Here is a 25,494-nt window from a genome sequence, read left to right as displayed (position 1 = left end):
CCTACAAAGGAGTTTCAGGGTGTTTTGCTTTCCATTATGTTGATAAGCATCTGGTCACAGTAACTTAATTGCATCTACCTTGCCTTTCACTTGGCTGTACAGAGTACTCTGAACATGTAAGTATGTTTGAGGGGTTATTCCAGTGCACTGTGTAGAGGAGCGATGTAAGGAAGAAGTGTTCTGTGAGATACTGTTCAGTGGCATGCAGTAATAGCAAGGACTGGAAGATCATGTTTTCTTAAATAAAAGAAGCATTTAAAGAGATTTGACTTGGCATCAGCACAAATACCAGGTCAGAGAACCTGTCACCATGTCTCCTTACACGTCTAAAGAGATGTGGAAGGCAGGTCAGTTGTTAAAGTACAAAAACCTAGTTGCTAACTGATGAAGATCCCTGTATTTAACGATTACAGGGGCATCAAGGTGTTAGTGTTCCATCCAAGTGAGGACTGTTAAGGTGGTTAGTGTTTAGCTGGCAGTAGCCTGTGCTCTGTAAGCAGAGCAGAGCATGTTCAAGGTGGTGAAAAGAAGCACTCCAAATTAGTAATGGCAATTTGAGGCCTGGAGAAATGAGTGAATCAGTATGCCACACTGAGCATAGCAGAGGCTAGAATTTCCACTCCAGCACTCTTCCTTTTGTTGATATTGGTGAGCCTGCTGACATCCAAGCTATTTTTATGATTAGGCATACCTTATTTCTTTGTCCCCGATCCCTTTCTGGTTCTTGAAAGCACTGATGTTTCTTGGAGTGTTAATATCATTTACACAAGCAATGAAACTTGTATTTGCTGTTGGGCTTCACTTAATGTGTGAACAAGGTTTGGCACCTCTAATACTGGCCTGCCCTGTGAGAAAGAAGGAGATTTTTATCTCAAGAAATAGTGTCATTCTTCCTGCTGCCAGTGGCACTCCTGTCACTAAAAAGAGTGGTTTCTTCATTAATATCTCATCTATCTCTGTCTTTTGGTACCTGAAGAAGACTGAACTGTGGGATTTGTCTTAAATTCATTACTTCTAGATTTATCGATTTAAAGCTGTTCACTCTTAGTGGCTTTTAGGCTGACTGGTTATACCCTTAGTTGGTTTCCAGCTTTCACATTGTTTTGACATTCATCTGTTGAAGATGGAAGAAACACTTTTAAGATTTGTAGTTGAGCTTGTTGTATAGATTGTGGTTTTTTTTTTTTTCAATAACGAAGCCTTGCTTTGAAGACATAGCTATTTCTTCTCAGTTTATGGTGTTTTGTTTGAATGTTGCCTCCTGACTTGAGTTGTCTTGCTAATATCTGTGATTTGGCCTGGCTAGTAAATATCTTCCCTCTGACAAAGCAGTGCTTGGGTTTCAATTCTTGGCCTTCTCACATTCTCCAACAATGTCCTTGGTGGGGTAGGATTATTCAGTTACTCAAGCAGGTGAGGATTTGGATTCTGTGAACTTTGTATGGCATTGAGTGCTTATCCCATTTTTAAAAGATTTGCTGGAGATGGAAACCATACAGTTGATCCAAGATGAAGGCCAAATAGCTGGTGATTTCTATGCAACAAGATGTGAGCAATTGCAAAACCTACTATATAGCTTGAAATTGTACCATGATTGCCATTCAGACTGTGTCTGCAAAGGGTTAGCACTTCAAACAACCTTGGTACAGCTTGGCAAACTGGTTGATCGTTTGATCATTGTGTAGCTTAAGTTGTTTCTATTTCTCATCTCATTGACATTGTAAATTGATAAGTCTTTCAGTTGTGGAGCAATGAAAGAGTGGAGACTTTGGTTGTATCTCAAGAAGCTTTCAAACCCGTGGCACACTACGGTCAACTGGCATATGAAGGTGGACTCTCATGGCTATAGCCATTTGACTTTCGGCAAGCTCCTAGTAATGAGTATGTTTGAGAATTTATTTGCATCGTGTCCTGAAACAGAATTCAGTTAAAGGTGATGTAGTTCATTGTGAGTTGTGGGCATCTCTGACCTGCAGCAAGTTCACTGGAGAAGAGGAGGTGCATCTTCTGCTCTGTGTGCTTGTGTGGTCTTATGTGTTTGCAGTTTTCCCTCTTTTCTCTTTGTGTAAAAAGTGGCCAAGGAACTGTACACAGCATGTGTTACGTGAAGTCTTTGTGAATTTTCCGTTCCATATTGTCTTCATTCTGAGCTTCAAAACCATCAATAATATGGCATTTCTGTTTATCTTGTCTCTGTGCACTAGTTGAGGCACCCAGAGGAGCTTATTTTCTGTTTGCTGGTATGTGTTACCCTGCAGTTGTACATGCAGTGTAGTTCTTGGGGAGGTATCAGAAGTGTATCAGTTGTTGTGATCTCTAGGAATGCTTGAGAAGCTTTAAATGGTAATAGATCCTTACAAGAGGTCTTGTTTATACCACTCCTTTTAACATCCTGCTGCTATGTTGTCATTTCCTTTGTAAAGCTTATAGCAAAAAGAAACATGATGCCTTTTAAACATCTATAAAACAGGATGTCTAGCTACAGAAAGTGAATTTGCAGCTTGTGAGCTTTTCTACTAAGCCGAAGTTCTGTATGGCTAATCTTAACTGTGCCTTAGTTAAGGCTGAAGGTAAGCTCTTCTGGAGTTGCTTAGTACCTCACGTAAATAGTTTGTTCTCCTCTTCTTCTTTCTCAAGGACTGCTTTCCCAGTTCCAAGATAACTGTTTTTAATCTTGGAGTTCTGGTGAATACAATTAGATTCATAGAGACAACAAACAACTTAGTAGTTACATAGTTATGCCTTACTAGATCTAGGCACAGCCTGCTGCCTAAATGGGTGGCTTCATGTCTCCTTCTGTGTGTGTGCTGCTGCAGTTTTCCATGTGACATTGGTCTGAGCTGGGACAGCACTCTGATTAGATTGAAAACAACTTCCAAGCCACTCCTACCACTTGTGGCTCTGAACTCTTGAGAAGTTCATTTTTAGTTGGATCTGTGGCTGAACTGACTCGCTCTAGAGCTGCCATGGCATCCAGTGCCAGCAGGACAGCTGGGAACGCATGGCTGAGAGTGGAGGGAAAAGTAAGTCTTCCTCTTTCAGTGGCAGCTTGCAGTTGCATAAGGTGAGATACTGTGTTAAAACAAAACAAATCCTTAGAGTTCTTGTATAAATAACTATTGCTTTGACGCTGATGATGATCGGTTGGGGTCTTGGCTCTGACATTTGTGCCTTTGTACAGGAATCTTTAACTCACTCTAGAACTGTACTTACTCATAATGAATTTCTCTTATTTGTAAGTGCAGACTTTGCGGCATGGTTGGGAGGTGCAGGGCACTGCAGTATTAATTTAAGACTCGAAGGAAAAATTTCATAGCTTGGGGAAAGGCTATTTGCAGTCTGTCTGACAAAACAGTATCTACCAACTAGGAACCATTCAGGTCTGTGGTAAGGAAAGGATAAAAGGATGCTTTGCTTTTCACTTAGAAAGAGAAATGTAGTATTTAAAAAAACCTTTTTTTTCTTTCCTTTTTCCAATGATACAGCTTGTTTTCCTTGAAGGCCATTTGATACTCTGTTTACTCAGTGGATAAGGAACGCCGGTAAAGGGAGCTGTCTGTCTTGTATTTCTAGGGTTTGTACAATTCTGAAGAGCAGTGAATTCCCTCTTCTTTTGAATGCTTACAAGGCTACCAGTATGCGAGGCATGCGGTAGTACTCAAGGGAACTTCACTGCCCAAATAAGCGAGGGATTTAAAGAGAAACTGTTTACAGCAATCATGCCAAAACTAGGTTACTCCTTTATATATTTGTGATATCCATGCAACTCTGTTCCTGTTCTTAATGTTTGGTTTTTTTCTTGAATTTTTACTTATGTTTTAGTTTATTGGTGTTTGTATGAGAGCATTTAAACTGATTGGTTTCTTGACTAGTAATCTTAAACACCCAAATAAACTAATCGGATTCCTTCTTGGGTTTGATACTTACAGGGGAAGAGGGAAAGTGACCTGACAATGTCTTTTTTTCTTCTACAGTGTTTGACCCAAATGAGCAAGTGCTTTTGTCTCCTGTCTCCAGAGACAAAACTCTGTGATGCCAGAGATGAAGATTACTGCAGTGATCCTTGAAAATATGCTGCTTACTTTGATGTGCTGTTTTAAGAGCCTCCACTTGGCACAGTAATAAGTGTTCATCAGCTGAATGACTTACTAGTGATAGAGAGTACTGTGTATCTGTAAGTGATGTGGGACCTAAGCTGTGCCTGCCTGACTCTGAAAATTCTCTCTACTACAGGCTTAGAAGTTACTAGGCTTTTACACATTTTGGTTTAAGATGGACATGTAATTAAACTGTGACAGCCCTATTGACTTAGTAGGTCTATGATACGTTTAACTGGATGCAAGCAGTTAATTTTTCTTTACATGTTGGTCTCTAAGAATAAACAGAAGAGGCCAGCACTGACTCAGGCTGCTTCTCATCATTTAGGCAGTGTAAAACCAAAACTGCTACTTTAACACTCTTACCAGAGGAACTGATCAATACTGAAACTGAGCCAGGTGTTCATTTACCTACAGATTTTTTTTTTATTTCTAATGGTGAGTATTTTTACTAATAGCTTACTATTTCTTGAGTGATATGATCAGCCTGAGTTTGGTGAAAATCTAAAGCTGAGAGGTTCTTAGTTGCTGTCAGGTCTTTAAGAAAAAATAATTGCTTGCTTTCTACTACTGGAGAGGAGTACTTTCCAGATCCAAGAAAGTAAACAAAATTCTTGGTCCTGAATGTTTAGGACATAAAGGTGTAGTGCTTCCAGAGCTGCTCCTGGCACTTGTTGCACCAGTCAGAGATATCGAGTAAGTCTTCCACAGCATTCTAGCCAAGGAGCAGCATTATTAGGAATCATGGAGTGTTTTTGAGGTTGCTGGCAATGGTAGGGCTTGAATGGGCTATGGTACTGCAGACACTGTTGCTTCACATAAGCTTGAAGACTCATGCCAGTTGCTTGTCAAAAATTAAAGACTTGCCAAATTGCAGAGCAGCAACTGGTTACTACATTTCCTCCTGTGTCTACCAGTCCAGAGGCCTCTCCCAAGTTTCTGCATGCTGCAGAATGCATGACTTGATGCTTATACAAAATTATATTCTTTTGAAAGAAGACATGGCCTTCTCTAAATTGCTGTGATCTTTTAGGTTATGAATTTTGTTGCCTTACTAGCAACAGAAGGGAAGTCTTCATGTCTGTTGCTGAGGGTAGGCACAATTACTGAGACTATTTTCTGTTAAGTAAGGGCATGTTATCGTCAATAAGTATTTGAACAGGTGGAATAGCCTACTGCCTTCTTTTGCTTGCTTCTAGACTATCAATGTTCAAAAGACAATGTGTGACATCAGGACAGAGTGACATCAAGATAGGGTTAATGTGCAAATACGGAATGCAGAAGTATTTCATTCTAAGCAAGGTGAGAGAGGAGAAAGCTTTTTAAATTGCATGTCTAAAAATTTTCTGTCAGAATGCTCAATTTGTTTACTTGCATCCTAGTGATATGAATGGGGCCAGATGCAAAATCTGACTGTTTTTCAAAAGGCTTATTTAAAGTAATTTTATTCAGAGAACAGTTAAACTCAATGGTATTGTGTGGCATGTGATCCCTCTCAGATTGCAGCATAGCAATTTGAAGTTTTAAACTTTTATCATACAAGCCCTTGGAATCCACCCATTCATAAGGCATTTTACCAATAAGCTTAAAACTGTATCTGACCTTCCCTGGTGGAATTGTTAGTTATTCTTTTTCAACATAGCATATAATTGGAAACAAACTGAGTGAACTGTTCAGAAGTGAAGTAGCGTGGAGTGTCAGTACAACCGAACCCTCTTGACAAGCTCTCAAATGAGTTAACTTGAGAAGGCGTGGCCCTGAAACGAACAAGAGTGCAAACAAAAGTAAGGTAGAGTGGGTCTTGGTTGTCTGAAACATGGGATAGTTTGCAGTGGTCAGCTTACGATGATCTTCCAGATTTGAAATGCTTTTGCAGACATTGCCTGACTATACAATTGGCTTAGATAAGCTGAGGGAAGTGATGGGCATTTTTATGAAAGCGTGTGTAGTAAATGTTTGGGCCTTCTGTATTTCCCCCTTCCTTCTCTGGAGGGGTGGTGTACTGTGGGCATTTGTCAAAGAGCCAAATGTCAAGGGAAGTGTGTATGTGAAAAGTGGTGAGCACAGGCTCATCAGTAGGGCAGGGAGACGAGATTTAGAGGCAGCATTTTCCCTCCTTCAGTGTTAAGTGAAGCAGTCTTACTCGATTAGTTGTTTAAGGACTAGTGGATATCCTTTGAATTACACGTCTGCAGATGCAGCTCTGGATTGACTCCTGTGAGGAGCAGAAGCTACTGTGGCTATCTACAAACATTGCTGTAGTTGTGAACTCTGTTCTCCTGTAATGTTTCAGTTTGGTGGGAAGAGAGATGTTTCTGCAAAATTTTAGAAATTTGAAACCTTGAAGAGGAAGGCATTGTAAAAACCATAATGGAGATTTCCTTTATTAGATCCAACCAGTGGTTACCTACCCTATACCTTCACCTGCTGTAAAAATACCTGATGAGATAACTTGCTCCTAGGACCAAGGGAGGAAAGCCATTCCACAATAAAATCAGGTGGTGCAAATTCACTATTCTTACGCAGATCTGAGATAAATATCATGAGGAAATCCTCTTGCAGGAAAAAAAAATAAACAGCAATTTGTTTGTCACTTTATATATTATGAGTAATTAAGCAAATTCTTCCTGCATCTGCCTTGTTCTACATAGGTTTTCAGGTTTTTAATTCTATTTTTTTCCTCCTCAGGCTAAAAAGCTTTATTTTTGTTACCTTATTTTGGGTTTTTATCTGCTTTGGAAATGGTCGAAACTGTTAACATCTGTGTAATGTCAGTGATAACACTGTCTCCTGTGTAAAATATACAAGTTGTTCGTGCTGTGTATATGACTAATTTTGCTTTCTGATACTTAAGCTTCTGTAAAATGGGAGTCTGAACTGTCTTTACTAACCTTATAAGCTGTTGTGGACAGCAGGTTGAGTTCAGTGAGAATTGTACTTCAACACCTGGATGTTATTTTGAAAAATTACCAGCCCCCTCCTCCCCTCCCCCCCCCTCAGCAATCTTAAAAAAGACTTAGATGGTGGGCTTGCTTTGAGAAATTTGTCAAAAAGATATTAATTTTTTTAAGATTAGTAGCTTCTTGAAAACGTGTGTCTTTATTCATGTAGTTAGTTTGTTTTGAAACATCAGGCTTTTAACTTAAACCTAAAAAATATCCCAACACCTTAGGTACTGGAATTACAAATTCTTGAACACAGCAGTAAGACCCTCCAAGGCACATGCATGAAGCTGCATACTTGCTTAAGTGTTTGCAGGCCTAAAGCCTTTTGTTTTAGAAATTCTGTTATTTTCTTTTTCCCCCTTGCCTTGCTTTGAAAAAGAGTCTCTACCAATAATGGCAGTCACCTTTCTTCTCACAATGCACCATTTGGGAATTTATTGTTTAATTCCTGTAAAATATGTAAAAGTGTTGGTTAGTGTGATTCAAAGCAGTTAGTTCTTGATGTAATAAGTAGGTTAGGTTCTTAGCCCTTTCACACTACCAAAATAGTGATAGTACATTTACTAGCATAAGCATAGTTCAAGAGTTGAAAAAAAATTCAGTATTTTTCCTTTTCCTGGTTTGGTCTATACCCTGGTATTTATTTAATTGTAAAGCAAGTCTAGTCTTCCTGCATTTGGGAGGGGAAATGTATTTGGGGTGTTTACAGTTATTACGGGTTTTATGAGTCACTACCATATTTTTCTGTTAACTTTTGGATACTGTTGCTGAGGTTGAGCCAAGTGAGAGGAATCTGGAGTGCACAGTTTTGTCTGGAAGGCTAGAAGAGTACAACAACAGAAGTTAGGGACAGATCTTCTACAATGGAATATAACATCATTTCTGTGAAGAGCATTCTGTGATACATACTACTTGATACTGATGTTACAGATGTAATTTCATCATGTAATGACAATCAAGTACGAAAGTCTGTGATCCTTGCGGGCAGTGATTCTTTACCTTTGCAAACTGGAGGTGTAAACAGGGCCCTAGATGAAGGGGAGGTAAAACCACCAGCAGGCTTTTTGCCTTGACAGAAGCTTGCGAGACAGTGGGAAGTATTCAGGGCAGGGAACTACAGACTTAGGGAATCAATCCAGAGTAAACCTGAGTTCAGATATGAGTTTATTAACAAGACTGCTGCATGCAAGCATGCTTTGTGGTCTGTGTGGATCCTCCTTTGAGCATCCAGAGGTATTGAAAATATAGTAGCAATATTTTAATGTTACACTCCTAGACTGCATTAATTAAATGGTAAAGCAGTATGGAATTTTCTTGAAACAGAAGCAGAGATGCAGGCTAAGTTCCTATGTAACCAGAAGGTTATTGACGTCAAGATTTGAAAAGACCAGCTGCTTCTTGGCCATTTCTGTTTTCACTTTGTGTGAAGAAAACTTGAGTATGAACTCCTTAAAACTATGATAAAGGCAAGGCAGATAAGTGCTTAATAATAGTTGAAATAACTCTACTGTATAGACTTAGGAGTTGATCATGGATTAAGCAAGGGAGGAAGATCCCAAAGAAAGACAGTCATTAGCAAATGGGATTTGAACAGAGCCTGTTAATGACACAGTGGATTTGCACTCTGAAATCCTGGCTGTACCTAGACTTTCTGGTGTATGTGGTAACATACAATGAGCTGGTAAAAGCTGTTTAGAAATGAGACCAAGATGTCCCTGCTCATTCCTGATATATGTCAACTTGATATCAGCAATTTTCAGTACTGACTTGCTTGTTATTGTTCTGCCTTTATTGCTGTGTGGCTTTTGTGATGTCAGTGGATATCCTGGGCTGCTTCAAAAGAAGGTTGAGGGGCATGATTCTCCCCAATCTGCTCAGCTCTCATGAGAACCCACCTGGAGTGCTGCGTCCAGCTCTGGGGGCCCCAGCATAAGAAGGACGTGGACCTGTTGGAGCGAGTCCAGAGGAGGGTCACAAAGATGATCAGAGGGCTGGAGAATCTTTCCTGCAAGGTTGGGGTGGTTCAGCCTGGAGAAAAAGAAGGCTCCAGGGAGACCTTATTGCAGGCTCGTCTGTCTTAAAGGGGTCTCATAAGGTGGGGGCAGACTTTTTTAGCAGAGCCTATTGCAGTAGGACAAGTGCTAATGGTTTTGAACTAAGAGAAGGTAGATTCAGGCTAGATGTAAAGAAGAAATCTTGTTACAGTGAGGGTGATGAAATACAGGAAGTTTGCCCAGAGAGGTGGTAGGATTCCCCATCCCTGGAAGTGTTCAACGCCAGGTTGGGTGGGGCTCTGAGCAACCTGGTCTAGCTGAAGTTGGCCCTGCTCATTGCAGGGGGGTTGGACTAGATGACCTTTAAAGGTCCCTTCTAACTCTAAACTATTATATGATTCTAGGGTCTTTCTGCCTGGCTAAAAACTTAAGTTCATAAAATTTTTCTTCAGTGATCTGAAACACTTGAAGTTCTGGATGAAAAGGAGTTGATGCATTATCTTAGAGGATAAAAGCAGAAAGTTTTAAGTGTGTGTTATTCTCTCCTGATAGAATGGGAAAGTCAGGTAGACCGCTAGTCTTACAAATAACCTTTACACAGGTAAGTTTAAAGATAAAACTCAAGTGCCTTTCATGAAGGCACAAAAAAGCACCAGTAAAGCTAATGAGTTTCAGCATAAGCAGTGGCAATAGAGTAGGCTCTCCTCTCTGCTCCCCTCTTCCAAGAAAACCCCCCAAAACCCAACAATAACTTGAGAGCTGGAAATGGAAGCTTTTTGGGGTTCCTGTTCCTGTTTTAAACAAAGGTTAGCTTTTATTCAGTCTGAATGGGTCAGGAAGGGATGTCCCTTGGTTATCTGTGTGATTGGATCTGTTGAAGCATGGCCCTTCAACACTAGAGAGTTCACAACTTTCAATTCAGTTCTGAGTGCACTATATGGCTATTCCTGCAAATTGCAAAACAATGTCTGGAACTTCCTGGCTGATTTCATCCAGCAGCTTTGCCTGTCATATAGTAATCATACCTTGTAGTATTGGAGATTTATTTTAGGTTCGTTGTGCCCACAGATGCACACATGCACAAATCCATATCCAGTAGTACTAAAGCTAATACACAGGTAAGCTCTGCCACACATGACCATCATCTGTCCTCATAAACAAGTTTGTGTGAGCTGTCGGACAAGTTAAATATGGGGCATTTCAGAAAACCACCCGTTTCCACAAAATCATTCGCATTCGTATAGTCTCCTTCACAGTACCTAGCAGCAGTCTCTGTTTCTGTTTGTTGTGTGTCCTATCTCCATTCATGGGTCTGGAGTCAATTGCATGTGGGCAGCTTTGTGTTCAATTTTCTCTGCCTTTACAACCCTTCTCACTCATACCAAGGAAGACCCACATGCTTGTGCTGTGTGTTTAATGAAACACCAGAATGCTGCTCCCCAGATTTATGTGGGATTGCTTGCGCAGCATGTCCTCTTTTCTAACACATGGAGGGTTTGTTTGGCACACTTACAGCTTTACCAGCAGCTTTTATCCAGCCTCTTGTATTCATTATGTTTAGCACGGCTAATACAGCTGCTCTGCTGGCAGATGAGTACTGCTGGCTGTTGCTGGCTTTTTGAATAGAAGAAGGGGAGGGGGGAGTAGTGGGGTCTTGGCATATACCTTTCATTTCTTATTCTTGGTCTTCGTGGTTCTGAATGTTTCTGACTGTGGTGTTATGGAGAGGAGTCTCAATGAGGTTTGTTGGTAAGTTTAAGAACAATAATGTTTTATTTTTGGACTCATTTGTTTATCTGAGCACTCTATGGGATAGTTAAAACATCAGTAGCTATTTCAGTTTTCAGCTAAGATTCTGTGGGGTTCAGGCATGATAATATTTAGCTCGTGAATTTTTACTGTGAAGTCAAAGCATTTCACAGAGGAGAGATGTATATGTCCATTTGCAGATACGGAGAGCCTGAGACATCATGGCATATTGTCCTGAGACGTCAATGGCAGAACTAGGAAAGAGAGTCCGATGCTTCTAGGCACTGAGTCCAGGGTTAGAGACCTTCCATCCTATGCAGACCAGATAGGATGCAAGGTCTCTAGCCCATTCCCCACTTCAGTTTTGTGCTGCCGTAGGGTATTAAAACTCATTTTTATGATTTGAAATTGTTCAAGGGAAGCAATTGAACTGTCGTAAAAGTAAGCATGAAAATTTGTAGTCACAGGAGTTGCAAATCTTACTAGCTTCCTAGAGAGAAACATATGCTGCTTTTGTGCATGAACGGAGCCCGGCTCCCTTCATGTACTATCCACAGGTAATTCCTTATTCCTTTTCCTTTCTTTTCAGCTAGACCCATTTGACCACACAGTTACCAAGTCATCTTTGAAAAGGCCCTGCCCACCGTGTACCTCCAGTTCTCCTAAGCACAGTAAAGCTCTTCTGTACAACAGAAGAAGTGTGCCTGCGTGTGCTTGCATATCCACACAAAGGAGGGAGTGTGGAACTAGCATGTGAGCTGTTTCTCTCCCATCATCTCCTGACAGATATTTCCCTCCTACTGTTATTGTCCCCTATCTTTTGATTCTTCTTCTTCCAAAAGTTATTTAACTTCTTTTTTCAACAGTCTAGTAAACATGTAAGGTACAACATACCACTTTTGACACACCAGCAGGTTCAGTGGGCTGCTGTGTCAGCAAGGTCAGCACTGTCATGTGATGTGCTTGTGCAGTGAGACTGGCATGTCCTGCCTCACTTACTAAGGGCCAAAAGCATGCACACAATCCTTATGCATGTCTCAGGTGATTTATATGGTACCCCAGCCATGTTTCCAGCCCCTCAGATGACATTAATTTCTCTTCTCCTTCCTCTTTGGTCCTCCCACTCCCAACAGTGCTCTTCATAGTTGGACCTCAACAAAATTTACTCTGTTTTCTCAGGACACTGAAGACTACAGCATCTCATTGTAGGTCAGGTTCAGTGACTACAGTATTTCTTTCTGAGCTGCCAATCTCATAAAAAATTGGTGATCTGTTGTTTAATATGCCTGTGCTACAGACTGACTGATGAATTTACTGTGCAGTTTCCACTTGGTCTGTAGTACTTTTTTTCAGTCCCAATAATACAGGATGTATTGAGGTCACTTGCCCAACTGAGCTTGGTAAAGGGATGCTAATAGTCTGTTTCCTATGTACAAACAAATCTCTAAACAGCTTCAAGTTGACTGTATTTTCTGATCACCTTGGTGATCACTTGGTAGTGGCCAGTTTATATCACTTTTCACACAGTGTAAGGAGTAGTAGACAGGGAGATTTTTCAGGTGCTTTTACCTGTTCTTTGAACAGTGACTGCTTATCAGCCTTGATTGTACCAGATCTGGTGCTAGCACTGGTCTGGTAATTCTGAACTGCTGCAGGAAGCTACCCCCTCTAATGCAGATTTCTTTCCTGTTTTTATAGAAGTATAGCAAGTGGCTAATGACCAACAGGTACTATGTCTTTTCAGAATGCCTTCTTTTATGATAAGTTGATTGAAGCTGTTGTTCTATAATAAATCTTAATTATACAGAAGGTATTTGTGACCTGACTATTAAATGCTTAGGGGTTAATTGTAGACTTCCTATCCAAGGAATCTCTTGATTTCAGTGGGTACTAGGAATGTATTAAAGCTGCAGGACTAAAGAGTAGTTACTGAAGAGTAGAAAACCAGGCAAATTGGTTTATTTTTTGGAACAACTGAAATGCAAGTTCTAAAGACACATTCTTCCCCTCCTATATATTCCCTTCCTAACCCCTAATTAGAAGCCTGTACCACATTTCTAGTTTTTAAGAAACACTTTTTAATTTCATACACGGGGAATAGTCTTTGCCATTTCAGCAGTGTTACACATTGTAACCCTCCCCTTGAAACATTTAAAAGCATGGCCACCAGTTTTATTACCCTACAGCAGCATGTGACTGAAGTGGAGAAAGGTCCTTGGTCCATATTTGTTAACGAGCCTTTGTAGACTATGGGATGAGGAGATAGACTTTGCATTTCGTGCTGCTTAGGAACTTTTCTTGATCTCCATGTACATGTAGAAGGGTTAGGGACAGTGTCATCATGGCAATCCTAGACTGACTGAAAGAAATGAGGAGAGATCAGTGCTTTTTAGTTTATAGGTGGTCAGCTGTAATATTAATGTACAGCTTCACAGAAGTGGAGTCAGTGCTGGGATGCTCTCCTTGTAATAAGTACCGGAAGATGGGAGCTTTACTCAAATCTACATCACTAAAAAGGTGCTTGTTGTAAGAATTCTGCAGTCATGCTCAAGAAGCCAAATGGGAGGAAACTGTACCAAATAACATTTATTCCCCTGTTCTCGCTTGTTTCTTGCAATTGCCAGAATTTTGTCTTAAATAATTGCAGCTAATATACTTCTGAGAGTTGTGACATCTTTTTAATGTGGAGTACCTTTGCAGACACTGGCATGGAAGCAAAGTTTGTGAAGTAATCCAAGGAAGATTAGAATCACTTTCAATTAATACACTGGACATCTGAACATCAAAAACCTTGCTGCTGTCATGTATTTCCTTTTGTATGTGACATGTATGCCAGGATTGTCCATCCTGTTCATGAGCAGTGTCAAAATAAGTATTTTCTTCAGGTTATGCATCTGTATTTAGAGCGTACTGTTGGGTTGCTTTTTTCCTGTTTCCAACTCTTGCAAAAATTTAGCTGATTAGAGCCAGTAAGTTTTTGTTTTATTGGGTTTCAGCTTTTGACTTTTTGATGGCAGGCCTTCCAGTGATTGATATGCTCTAATTTTTCTAAATTATTTTTTAAATTTTTGCTGTGAGTGCTTAACTTTGAAGTTGTTACTTACCTCGCTGCTGGGCTGATCGATGCAAGCCTGAAAAGCAAACAAGATTATTTTGAGCTTTTCTGTAGCTATGTTTCAGCAGGGATCTTCAGGCGGACGGTGAGTGTCATAACTGGTTACAACTGGCAGGCTGGCTGTGCATCAGCCATGGGGAAGCTCTCTGTTGTTACAGGGAACAGAGGCCTGCTGTATGGTCTTGGCTGAGAAGCCTTTCAAAGGCGAGCTGGAAGCTGCTGCACTGTACAGGAAATTGGGCAGGGAAGTGGGGATGGGCTGATTGCAGTCATTAATGCCCCTGTAATGGGGGGCCTGTAAGGAATGTTACTCAGCAGCTGTCATGTCCCTTGTGCGGTGCCAATTAAATAATGTGAATGTGCAATTTCAAGCAGCTAGTACTTGGACTTACGCAGAGGGGACAGGAAGTTTGTTATGAGGCAGGGGTTAATTGCAAAGTCTGAGGGAATGTGAGGTGGCTGAAGTTCTCCCTTGTGTAAATGGGTTGAATAATGTTGCCTTTAATAGAAACTTGGAGAATCTCACGTTTATTAAATAATTCTCCTGGAGAACTGAGTTCCAGTGACAGGCGTTATTGAGCCGGATAACTGTGTGGCAACTCTGCTTCACTGCCCCCTGCTATGATCATACCACTCTTTGGGTGTTGCTTTGGAAATAGTATGTACTTTGTTCCCTAGTGTATTACCAGTCTCTTTGCTTAATTCCGAAATGAAAGATCAATATAATGATTGCTATGAATGCTAAATTTTGGATCTGTGTGGATCTTTTTGTTACATTCCCTTTAGTACTTATTCATGTGACCACAAACTAGTGATTTTTAAATGACTATGGTAGGGAAAATAAAACTTTTCCAACGGACATAGAACTCAAGCACCATAATTTCAGAAAATAAATAGTTCTGATTCCCCCAGCAACATCTCGCAGCCATAAGTTTTGAACTAAACCTTTTAAACTGTTACCATGTTTACCATATCTCAAAACAAATGACTATAAGCATTACATTGTTAGATTACTAAAAACAAATGGGAGTAATCCTCACGATCTTTACAAACCAACTGCAATTCCTAGTTAAACTCTTTCCTTTCTTTCTTTTGCTTTGGGGTTAAAATAATGGCATGCAATAAGATCTGCTCACATTCAGAACAATGAATTAGTGACTTTACCTAATTAACATTTCTGAAATGTAACTTTGCTCATATGGCGTGGCTTGTTCATATTTGAATATAACAGGAGCGTTGCAGAAGGTGAAGATACTAGGCAGAAGTGCTGTACACAGTGTCAGGAAATACTGTCCTTTAAATTAGAGTAGTTGATATCCACCCACCACCACCCCAGCTCTGTGTTGTGTCATTGTTGGTGAAGAAGGTGGAATTTGATATTTGTGGAAATGTGGAACTACTTTCAATGTCAAATGAACCTCTGGGTTTCCTTTCAGCAGCAATGCATTTGTGGAGGCATATGACATCCCTTCACTGCTCTGGTGGGACCAGTTTCCTTTCCCACATGGGTCTGCTTTGCCCCTGAACACGGGTGGAAAGGGGAACTGGAGACAGGCTTGCCATTTAATGAGAAGTAGAATGAAGTGGTAAGCATCTTCCTCACAGACTTTTTAGTTCTTGATGACTTCTCATTTTGTAGTCTGTTGACAAGAAGGTGGGTTTTGTACCTAAACTGCCAACTTGTTTTTAAAAATCTGCATATTAAAATCAGAGTATGTGTGTTTCACATCATTACGAACTGACTTGCAGATGAACTTGCGCTATAGATTAAAATATACTTTCCACCTGAGAAATTTAGTGTGCTAAACTGGGGGAGGGCTGTTTCTGGTTTTGTTTGCCTTCTGTGGTCAGGGGAAGGTTAGTTGAGTTAGATACTGTCTTGTTATGTGAGTCTTCAGGAGAAAGGTGGAAAGGTACCTTGAAATTGACAGTACAGGTGGGTCAAAGTTTAGAGAAAACCTTTTCTGTTTTTTTAAAAAAGCCCTCTTTAAAAGCTGTGGATTTTTTGTTTAGGGAGTTCCTTTTCTACCTTTAGTCTTCTGAAAGAAGTGAGTATAATCAAATTTAAAGTTGAAGTTTGGTGTTTTCCAAAACATTTGTTTAAGCTTTTTATTTTATTTTCTCCATGTCTTTGTTCCTCAGTGCATCAGAATGAATGTATTTTGGGGGAAAGTGAGAACACTTGTTTTTCAGGCCTTGTTTTCCCAAAGCCAGAACAATTTTGAAGGCAGGGAAAGGAGTGGGCTGGCTGAGTTTTAAGGGTGGGGGAGGAACCAGAAATGTCATGCAAAGACATCAAAGTGCACTCAGAATGCACAAAATTTCTAGACTGATGCTTCCAAACTAATGCTTTCTCATATTTGAACAGTTAAACTACAAATACCACCTCAATATGAAACTATTACAGAAATGATAGGTGGTCTGCAAGGTGTCCATTATGTTGCAGCTCACTTGAGACTTGTGTGCTCAGTACTGGAATCTCATTTTGCTTGGAGAGACAAACTGTGATGTCTGACAGGGGCAAGAAGAAGGTCCATTGCGCTAGCAACCCGCAGTTCATACATTTTGTGCATGTACTCTGCTTGGCCTAAAAATTGGTTGAGGTCACAACAGTGTCATTGGCATTCCCAGTGATGGCTACTTTTTTTCTCTGAACTGCACAGATAAGATCTCTGATTATTCTAGAACCTGCCTTTTAAAAGTACATGTAAACTGAGTATTTTTTTTCTAGTAGTTCTGCTCTTATCAAAGAAAGAAAGAATTTTCTTTGCTGGAGGAAGATACGGGTGCATGATCTTCTCTCTCTCTGAGTTGCAAGACATGTCAGCACCATCATAATTAGGTCAGCTGCCCATAACAGAGCTTGTGTGCACATTTCCATAAACCATGCGCTTAAGATGACTGTGTTGGTGTTTAAACTAACATCATTAAGTGTGGGAGAATATGGCAGGACCTGTAACTCACACCCACAGTCATGGAATTCTGCTCATACTTGTTTGTTAACTATTTTTTTCATGTACACCCTGTTTACTTCTGAATGTATATTGTGGTGGATATTTCTCTTCATAATTTTTGCTATTGGAAGCCTTCTCAGTTCTTCCAATTAATGTTTAAAAAGCAGAAAAAGGCAAAGCAGTCAAACTTTAAGAACATCACAGAAGAAAACTGACTGTCTGCAGATTCTTAATCTCAAGACCACTGGGAATTTGAATTCAAGGTAAGCACACAGCAAACCTTGTAAGTCATTCCTCTGTGAAGAATGTTACTATCTTTTTCCTTAAAAAAAAGAAATCATTCAGAAAGTATTAGAGCTCAGACCTGGTGAAAAATATGTGGCTTGTTGTTTTGAGAAAAGATCAGTTTTGCTAAAGCCCCGACACGTTGTGGTATTCTTTCTTTAGCCTTGTGATTTAGGCTTTCTTGAAGTCTTTTGGGTTCTGGAGTTTTGAGAGAATGGTTATATCGGACACCAGGATAACCTCAAAGTCCAGAGACTTGAGACATTCCTTGTTTTGCTGTTCTTTGTTTCCCCCTTCACCCAGAGTGAAAACACTCTGCCTGGCATCTGCTGTTAGAGTTGGGGGAAAAAATTAATGAGCTTCAGGTACGCCCTCTTCTTTTGATGTGACTTACCAGGATAGGCAGCATTCTGGGTCTGTCAGCCAACTCTTGCCACAAACTTACTATGTGCTTTGACCATCATGGCTACAACTCATTACACGTCTGTGGTAAGACTGTTTAAATGAAGCTTTGAGTGGAACCCTTTTCCTTTGTGTTTTGTAAATGGACACTGCTTTTTTTACATGTGATACCTCTAGTCCTTCAAGATGTTCACTAGAACATAACGGTAGCCTGAACGTCTGGTTTTCTAGTTTTCATCTTCTGTTAGCCTTTTTCCTTGAAACTGAGGTCTGTGCAAGATCTAGCAAAGTAGTGAGAAGTGGCAGGCTTGTAAGGAGGCCAAAGAAAGTGGAGCCAATGCCATGCATTAAGTTAGGTGTATGTTGTACTGTTGGAGTCTGAGCAAGAGACATTTAGCGCCTTTCATAATTCTTCCCCTTAAAGTGAGAGATGGAGTAGCATGTGTTAAGCTGTAGACTAGCCCATTTTTCTGGTACTGCCAACAGTTAAACAAATCTTTATTTATGTAGTGCTCCCTTTCTTGTTTAGTTGAATATTTCAAATGTATTTTCAAATGTTACTTGAAAAATAGCAGATTTATTTCACAGCTATGAGGTCACAATCATGAAGTTTCAACTTCTAAAGCTGTAGATACAATGTACCTTTTTCAGAGGTAGATATTTCTTATGCTCATCTTGGAGAAAGTGCTAGGCAGTATGTTGTACCACACAGTACGTAAGCTATGTAAAGCATACAGAGCAGCAAATATAAAACAAGCACACTTACTATACTCATTCTTTATTTGTGTAAGTTTTACTTGGAAGACTCCTAGCTGCTGCTTCTCCTTAAGGTGCTGTGTTTGGATCAGCGAAAAGCAAGCCAGATCTAATTCTTAACAGGATAGTTTCTAAATACACACTTTAAGGATCACAAAACATCCTCACAGACATTCACTCTTCCCCCTAGATCCTGTTCTTTTCATGTCAGAGTTCCTGTGAATGATCTTTCATGCTGTTGGCGATTCAGCTACATACCATAGTTTAGAGGTGGACGAAGTTCATGGGGTGAGGGGCAGGTGCTTCTAATGCATACATAGACCTTGGCACATACATAAGTGCTCCCTCTCAGAGAGGAGGGAAAGAACTGCTTAGTCCTCCTTTTGTGAGAGCCAGCAAGGCAAGATTGGAAGCATAGGCATGCCCACAAGTGCATGATCGGGCAGGGGAAAACTGGTGTTTGAACACATTGTATTTCTGCCATTTAATCCAGTTAAATTGAATTGTATGTCTGTAAAATAAATAATAGGTATTCTAATAAAAAAATATTGTAAAGTCTTTTCTTCTTGGGGAGAAGATCTAGGCAGATCAATCTCAACATTTCGGTCATCACTGGTTTTTTTTTTCACAGGTTAAAACAGCCCACACAGAAGTAGAAGAGATTACTTCAGGACCTGGCAGTATGAGTTACTTTGACTTATAAAATATGTGGGGGTTTATTAGAATTAATCCAAACTTTCAAAATGTACCTTCATAATTGCTACTAGTTGCAATGTTGGTTAGGAAAGTGGTAACCTAGTTAAGCTTTTCTGATCCTTAGGTTTATATGATGTCATGGCTGTAATATTTTAGTAGATTTATGAGGTTTATTATTTATTAGATTTATTATCTTTATTAGACTAATTTTTTAGATTTATTAGGCTTATTAGAGACACAAAACAGTGATGTACAGTATAATCTGACAAGAGGATAAGTCTTGATAGACAACAGGTCTTCATTAGTATGAAGATGCAAAACATTTAAGTGGCAAGCTCTTTTTTGCCTGTAGGTAACATGTATACACAGGGTTTGAAAGGTTCTTTTTTCTGGCTGTGTCTTTTGCTTGATTGACCAGTCAGTTTCTTGTTAACCAGATCAATGTATAATAAATACAATTAATTGGTGGAGAATGTAAAACAGAAAGCTGCTGAGATGTTACTGCTTACAAAAAATCATAGGTTAGAGAAAAGAGCTGGTTGGCCAGTCTGCTGAACTCTGAAGACTTGCTAAGACAGTAGTCTCTCTGTTGGTTCAAACTTGCAATGAGTAGTAAGCTTCATCTCCCAGCAACAGCAAAATGGATAGAAAGTATAGAGTATGACAAGCATAAATCAATTTGGTTAAACCATGGTAAATTGAAATGAAATTAAAATCCTTAGAAATCTACATGGAACATCAGACAGAGCAGACTCTTTGAAACAGTAAACCCTGGCATTTCCATGTTAGATCACTCCAGGAAAGTAAACAAGAGGGGAGGATGTACGAGTTGAAAATTCAGTAGTACTACTAATTTAGCTAAAAGGAAGAGTATTTACAGTTTCACTTGGAAGTAAGGGACTTCACACAGCAGGTAGATAGTCCCACCATCTTTCATAGATGTGTGTTTATATGAGAGAAGTCTGGCTGCTAATTTGTGGTAACAGCAACAGAATAGAGACTTTCTCTCCTTGCCAGAGGTATTGTAATTTTTTAAATTCACATTTTAAATGTAGCTTCTGTTCTCTTTGTGTTATGTTGTATGTGGGCAGTGCAGAGAACACATGATCTTTGTGGCAGATGCCGTGAAAGTGCTATGGAAAGAAAAAGTAGGGAAGCATCTTGAGTAACCTGGGAGCAAAATCTGTATTACATAGGAGAAGGAAGTGGTAAGAATAGGAGTAGAGATGAGGTTCATGGAGAAGTTGAAGTGATTTGAAATCAAGGAAAGGAACCACCACTATAAAGCGTCATGACTTGGCTAGTGTTGGATTTAGAGGAGGGATGGTGTGAGTGGCTTATAAGTAGCTAACTCAATTGCTGAATAACTTGCCATGTGACATCTGGTGTATGGAAAGGGGGAGTTACGGATAAGTTTTGGTAGTGGTTTGGCTATATGTTGTACGTTTCCTCTAAGTCAGAGGTAGCAAGAGAGACATGGCTTGTCAGAGCCTAACTAGGTGCTTGTTTGTACAGCTCCGATTAGAGGCATTGTTCTCATAGCTGTGACCTTCAAAGTACAGTGCTAGCACTTTTTTCTCCTTAGCTTTTCTAAGTGGCTGTGAACAAGCTTTTTGAAATAGTAGTTTCAGAAGCTAGCAGTTACACTGCAAAAACAAAGGCCTGCAAGGCTGTAATAAAGGGCAGTAAAGGATTTTAAATCCAGTTTGTTATGGTGAAAAGTCTTATTGTTGCTTTAAGAACACTGAAAGTCCTCCAAAAATGCACCAAAAGTGATTACAGAGAGAGGAGAAGTGTGTGCTTGTAGTGACCTTGGGACTGAACACTTGCTTTAGGGATTTGACAGGAATGGCTTGCAGATCAGAGAAATAAAAAGCATGTGTAGTAAGTATACAGTTACATTTGATGGCTGGAATGAAAAACAGAACATGGGTCTTATTTTAAGGTTCTCAGCACTTTTATTTTACTACAAAAATCATGATTGTGACTTGTTTGCCAAAGTTGTTATCTTTGGTGATAAATGTGCTTTTAAGCATCTGAAAGTATCTATGCAAGTCAGAGAACAGCCAGACATATACCATGTTCTACTTCTCCAATGGTATCCTTACAGAGGTTTTTCTTTTTTGTTAGTTTGTTTTAAGCAAAAAATAATAATTATATGACTGCTATTAAGCCTTTCATGAAGGACTGTATACCACACAAAGGAGACAGGAGAGGCAGGAGGCTAAGACTGGGTATGTAGTGAGTATTGCAAAGGGGTATTTTTTAATTGGATTTGTTTACCAGTTTATATAGACTGCAGTAGTATTAAAACCTGGAAGAAACCAGCCCTGCAGAAGCGTGTGCGTTGGCATTTCAGCACCCAGTGGACAGCATATGTGCTCAGCTCAACAGGAAATAGGGTTCTTCAGATTTTTTTCTCGGCTTATTCATCACATGGCTGTGAATGAGTTGCTTCATTTTCACATTCCTTCTGCCTTCTGCACAGGCTTCCATCTTCAGTGCCACGATGTAGTTTTAGGAAAGGTGCTAACAGACCAGACTCTCCCCTTCCACTTGTTCTCTCTCTTCCACTTGGAGCTTTGACCAGTCACAGCCGGAGATGGAGCTTTCCTACAGGCTGAGGTCTCAGTCTTGGCTGTGAACCTTTTTTCAGTTCACTGGTGTTTGAGTGGTCGGGTTATGTCTCCAAATTCCCAGCCAAAGAGGGCTGGTGTTTAGAGGATGTTTAGAGCCCCTCTGCTTGCTCACCATCCCAAGAACTGTTGGTAGCTCATCTTTACCTCATTGCCAGAAGCAGCTGGGGACAGGTAGTAGAAAATATCGAGTCATGAAAGGGCTGAGCTAGGATCTGTTTTCTGGTGTGGACAGTGAGGAGGAGAGAAACAGCCTATTTAAGATGAAATTCAGTAAATTTGTGAGAGGGTTTGGTTGTGTTACATGTTTCCCGGGAGCCTCCACTCAGCAGGCTAGACTGTCTGTTATGTTCCCAAATTCAAGTTCTGCAGTGTCTTGTGACATAACCACATCAATGACTTGGAGAAAACAATTGAAAAAATTGCCTTTGACTCAGAACTGAGGATGAAGTGGAAATGTTTAATCACCTTTTGCTAGATGGTATGGATTGAGCAATGTTTGTATTAGAATATGAAAGCACTTTCTATTTGTCTTCTATCAAATACAAAGGTGAATTATAGGTGGCCTGGTGTTCTTGGTTACGTTTTGATCTTGAACTGAGGGGTGCTGATAAGTTTTGCCAGAAAAATGTCATCAGTAGAGTTTTGTTTATTGCATGTGAAAGTAAGGTAGACAGAAAAAGCAAATAAAAGTAGCCAGTTTTAAAAAAGAGGAGTTTTACTTTGTTCTTTAGTTAATTTCTGTTTTAGCTTAATAAGGTAATGTGGAATATCTTGCAGGATGCTGTGAACGTAGAATGTATTGTGAATTCATTTTAAAAAATCTTGTTGATAGGTAGAATTTGGAAATGAAGCATCATGTCAGAGAGATGTAGAAACAATAGAGAGAGCTTGGAATGAATTCAAGTTGCAGAAACAAGGCGGAAACTGATAAATCATCCTCAGCATTATAGTGCTTTGAGTACATACACTCATATGGTATTCTGCCATGAGTGTCTGCCAGATATCTGACCTTACCTGTCAGGGTCTCCAGTTCTCTTGAAGGCTGACCCACTGATTGCAGTGGGCATGGGAAGGATGAGGAGAGGGAGTGAGTATGTGTGTGTGTGCGTGCTGTCTTTTCCACAGCACAAACAACCACTAGATCTGTGTTAAACTCTTGTAGTGCTGTCACTTAATTCTGTTCTACAGCAACTGTGAGAAATTACTAATGTAGTGCTAGGACTGCACAATTATATTTGCCAGCTTGTGGTTGTAACTGAGAGCTGAGAGAAGCATTAATTCAACCATGTACATCTTTTGTGACATAAAATAGATTATACAACAAATAGTAAAATATTAATAGGAGGAAACCAATAGGAAATGTCACACAGATACAAGACTGACTTCCTCCTGCCTGTGCACACACTCTGTAAATTTGTATAAAAGAGCAAATTGAATGTGCTGTTAACATATATGTTTCTGACCTTTTTTTGTGTATGTCGGAGAAACAAAGACGCTTATTTGAACTGAGCTAATTACAGAGCTTGCAGAGGATAATCTCCTGTGTTATTCTAGTTAATTGTAGGGTTCTCTTGTATCTCTGAAAGATGAGCTATCGTTCTTTATTTGGAGACCAGGTGGATAGAAACTGTAGTGCCAGTCAAGATGGTTTGGACCAAATGCATGGTAAAGAAACAGTGCTTCACTGAACACTGGGGTTTTGTGGAATGGAATGACATGAGCTAAAGTCTGTGTGAAAGTGAATGAGCAAAAAATCCTGGGCCTGTGATGGCTATGTGATAAGTGGCTTTTAAATTTGTCCAGCAGTTAGTGGTCATGGTGGTTCTAATTGATTATAAATTGACTTGGAGTAAAATTATAACTGAATCGGCTTAAATTTTATGTCACTGGATGCTAGGTCTCAAAATTTCATGGAAGCTTTTGTTTTTATCATAAGCTCATTGAATCAGGACATGTCTTCCTGTGTTTTTATAGACTGCCTTGGACTGCACAGGGATGTCATAGGGCCTCCACAAGCTGTCACTGCATAAATAATATGATTTGATATCAGTTTGACCTAACATCTTACTATCACTGTGTCCTTTGCAAACTGACTTTCAATTTAGTAGCTGATTGCCATCAGTATCAGTGTGAGTGCCTGGTTTGTTGTGGTGGCACTGTTTTGCCTTGGAAGGCATTTATCTCAGAACTATGTTAGTGTCCTGTGGATGAAATCTGTGGGTGATGGGTCACAGAATCAACTGATGCTCTTAAGGAAAAAATGAGTAAGGTTTTGGGCAGATGCAGTGAGCAGCCATTCCTCATATTAGTAATTGGTACCCCAGTGCCTGTGTCTGGTCATACCCAGAGAAGAATAGCAGCTGTTCTTTTAATATGTCTACAGGGGTTGAGTTGTCAGATTGTGAGGGAAGAAGGTGAGAAAAAGAAATATTCTACATCAGCATTAATCATGAAGTGGAGAATGTGGCTGAGTAGTGTTTGGCTTTTTTTGTTAAACAACCTGTGCAAGGTGCAAATGATGACCCTGAGAGTCTGCCTTCTGCAGTCTCCCTTAGAAATGGAAAATGGGTTGGTTTGGATGCATATAAAGATGGTTAGCACCTCAGTGTAGGAGACAAGGATTACAGTATAGGGCAAGTATGACCTTTAGAAGGTGGAAGAAGAATTGGAAAGCCATAGCTGAATGCTTTTGGGTACACAAAACCAAATCTTGTATTGTTGAAATACCTCCAAGCTGTCAGTGAATTTTTCTCTTCTCCTTGCTTTTTGATGTAAAAATTAGACTAGCACAATAGTGAAATAATATCAAACACTCTATCCACTTGCTACTCTAGCATAAGTATGCTATTCACATGTGAATTAAGATTATGGCAGAGAGAACCTACATTTCCACAGCCCTGAAGATGCAGACACCTTCCTTCTATGTGCAGGTATGATTGCAAAAAATGGGCAACTACTGCAAAAAAATTTGAACATTGGTTTTACATTGATGCTTGAGATGAGACAGTGAAAGTCTGCAGTATTTATGAAAGTAAATGAGGGAAGGAAGAATAAGGGATGCTTTAATGGAATCATGTTTTTACAAGTGAGCCAGCAGCAACAATATTTATGACACACGAAGACTAGCCAATTGCCAACAGTGAAACTGAAGAATCAGAATTATGTAGGCAGGGTTGTAGGATTGAAAATGGGGAGCAAACTGTCCTTTTTTAACCAACTTTTTACTGCAGGCTAGAACTGAGGGGAAGAAAACGTCATATACCCTGACCTTACTGTGTTTTACTGCACCTTGTTCGATCCCTCTAGCAATGCTGATGTCTTCATTGAAAAACGTGTAATTTCTGAAAGTATGTTAAAATCACCTAAACTATGAATGCAGCAGTAATCCTAGCTTTTAGATAAGACAGTAAATTGTGTGGTCCTTTCCTAAAGGAGTTGCTTTTCAGTTTGTGACGGCTCTGCTTTTATTGTCATTGTTCAGCTGTGCTATTTTCAGCACCTTGTAATATAGGCTACTAAAAACAGTTAACTGACCCACTTACTGTCTTTTCATGCTGGGTGCCATACGTGGATGTTGATGGCAAAATGTTAAACTTCTCACTTGTGTAATCTGCAGTTGTGACAGATGATTGCTTTGTTGATAGGCATTAACCCCCTCAAAGTATAAAACACTGAAAATAATACTGCAAATTGCACAGAACAACTGCTTTGAATAGAAAGAAAAGGGCTTCTTGAGTGTGAGCAACCGTAAAAGAAGACTAACAGAAAATTATTAACTGATACTTCAGCTTTCACTTAATTATATTAATTTGCTGCTTGCAGATTCTGATTACACACTGCTTCTCAGTACTTGTTTCCTTCC

General features: G+C 39.8%; 1 protein-coding gene across 4 annotated transcripts in view; it reads left to right on the top strand.

The window, feature by feature from the left end:
• The window catches only part of MLLT3 (MLLT3 super elongation complex subunit), a 140,016-nt gene that overhangs the window by 20,037 nt on the left and 94,485 nt on the right, over positions 1 to 25,494 (top strand). The gene's annotated exons all lie outside the window — the stretch shown is intronic.

This window comes from Falco punctatus (assembly GCF_963210335.1).
Source record: "Falco punctatus genome assembly, chromosome: Z".
In the NCBI taxonomy this organism is placed as follows: domain Eukaryota; kingdom Metazoa; phylum Chordata; class Aves; order Falconiformes; family Falconidae; genus Falco; species Falco punctatus.
This window is presented reverse-complemented; position numbering and strand designations above follow the sequence as displayed.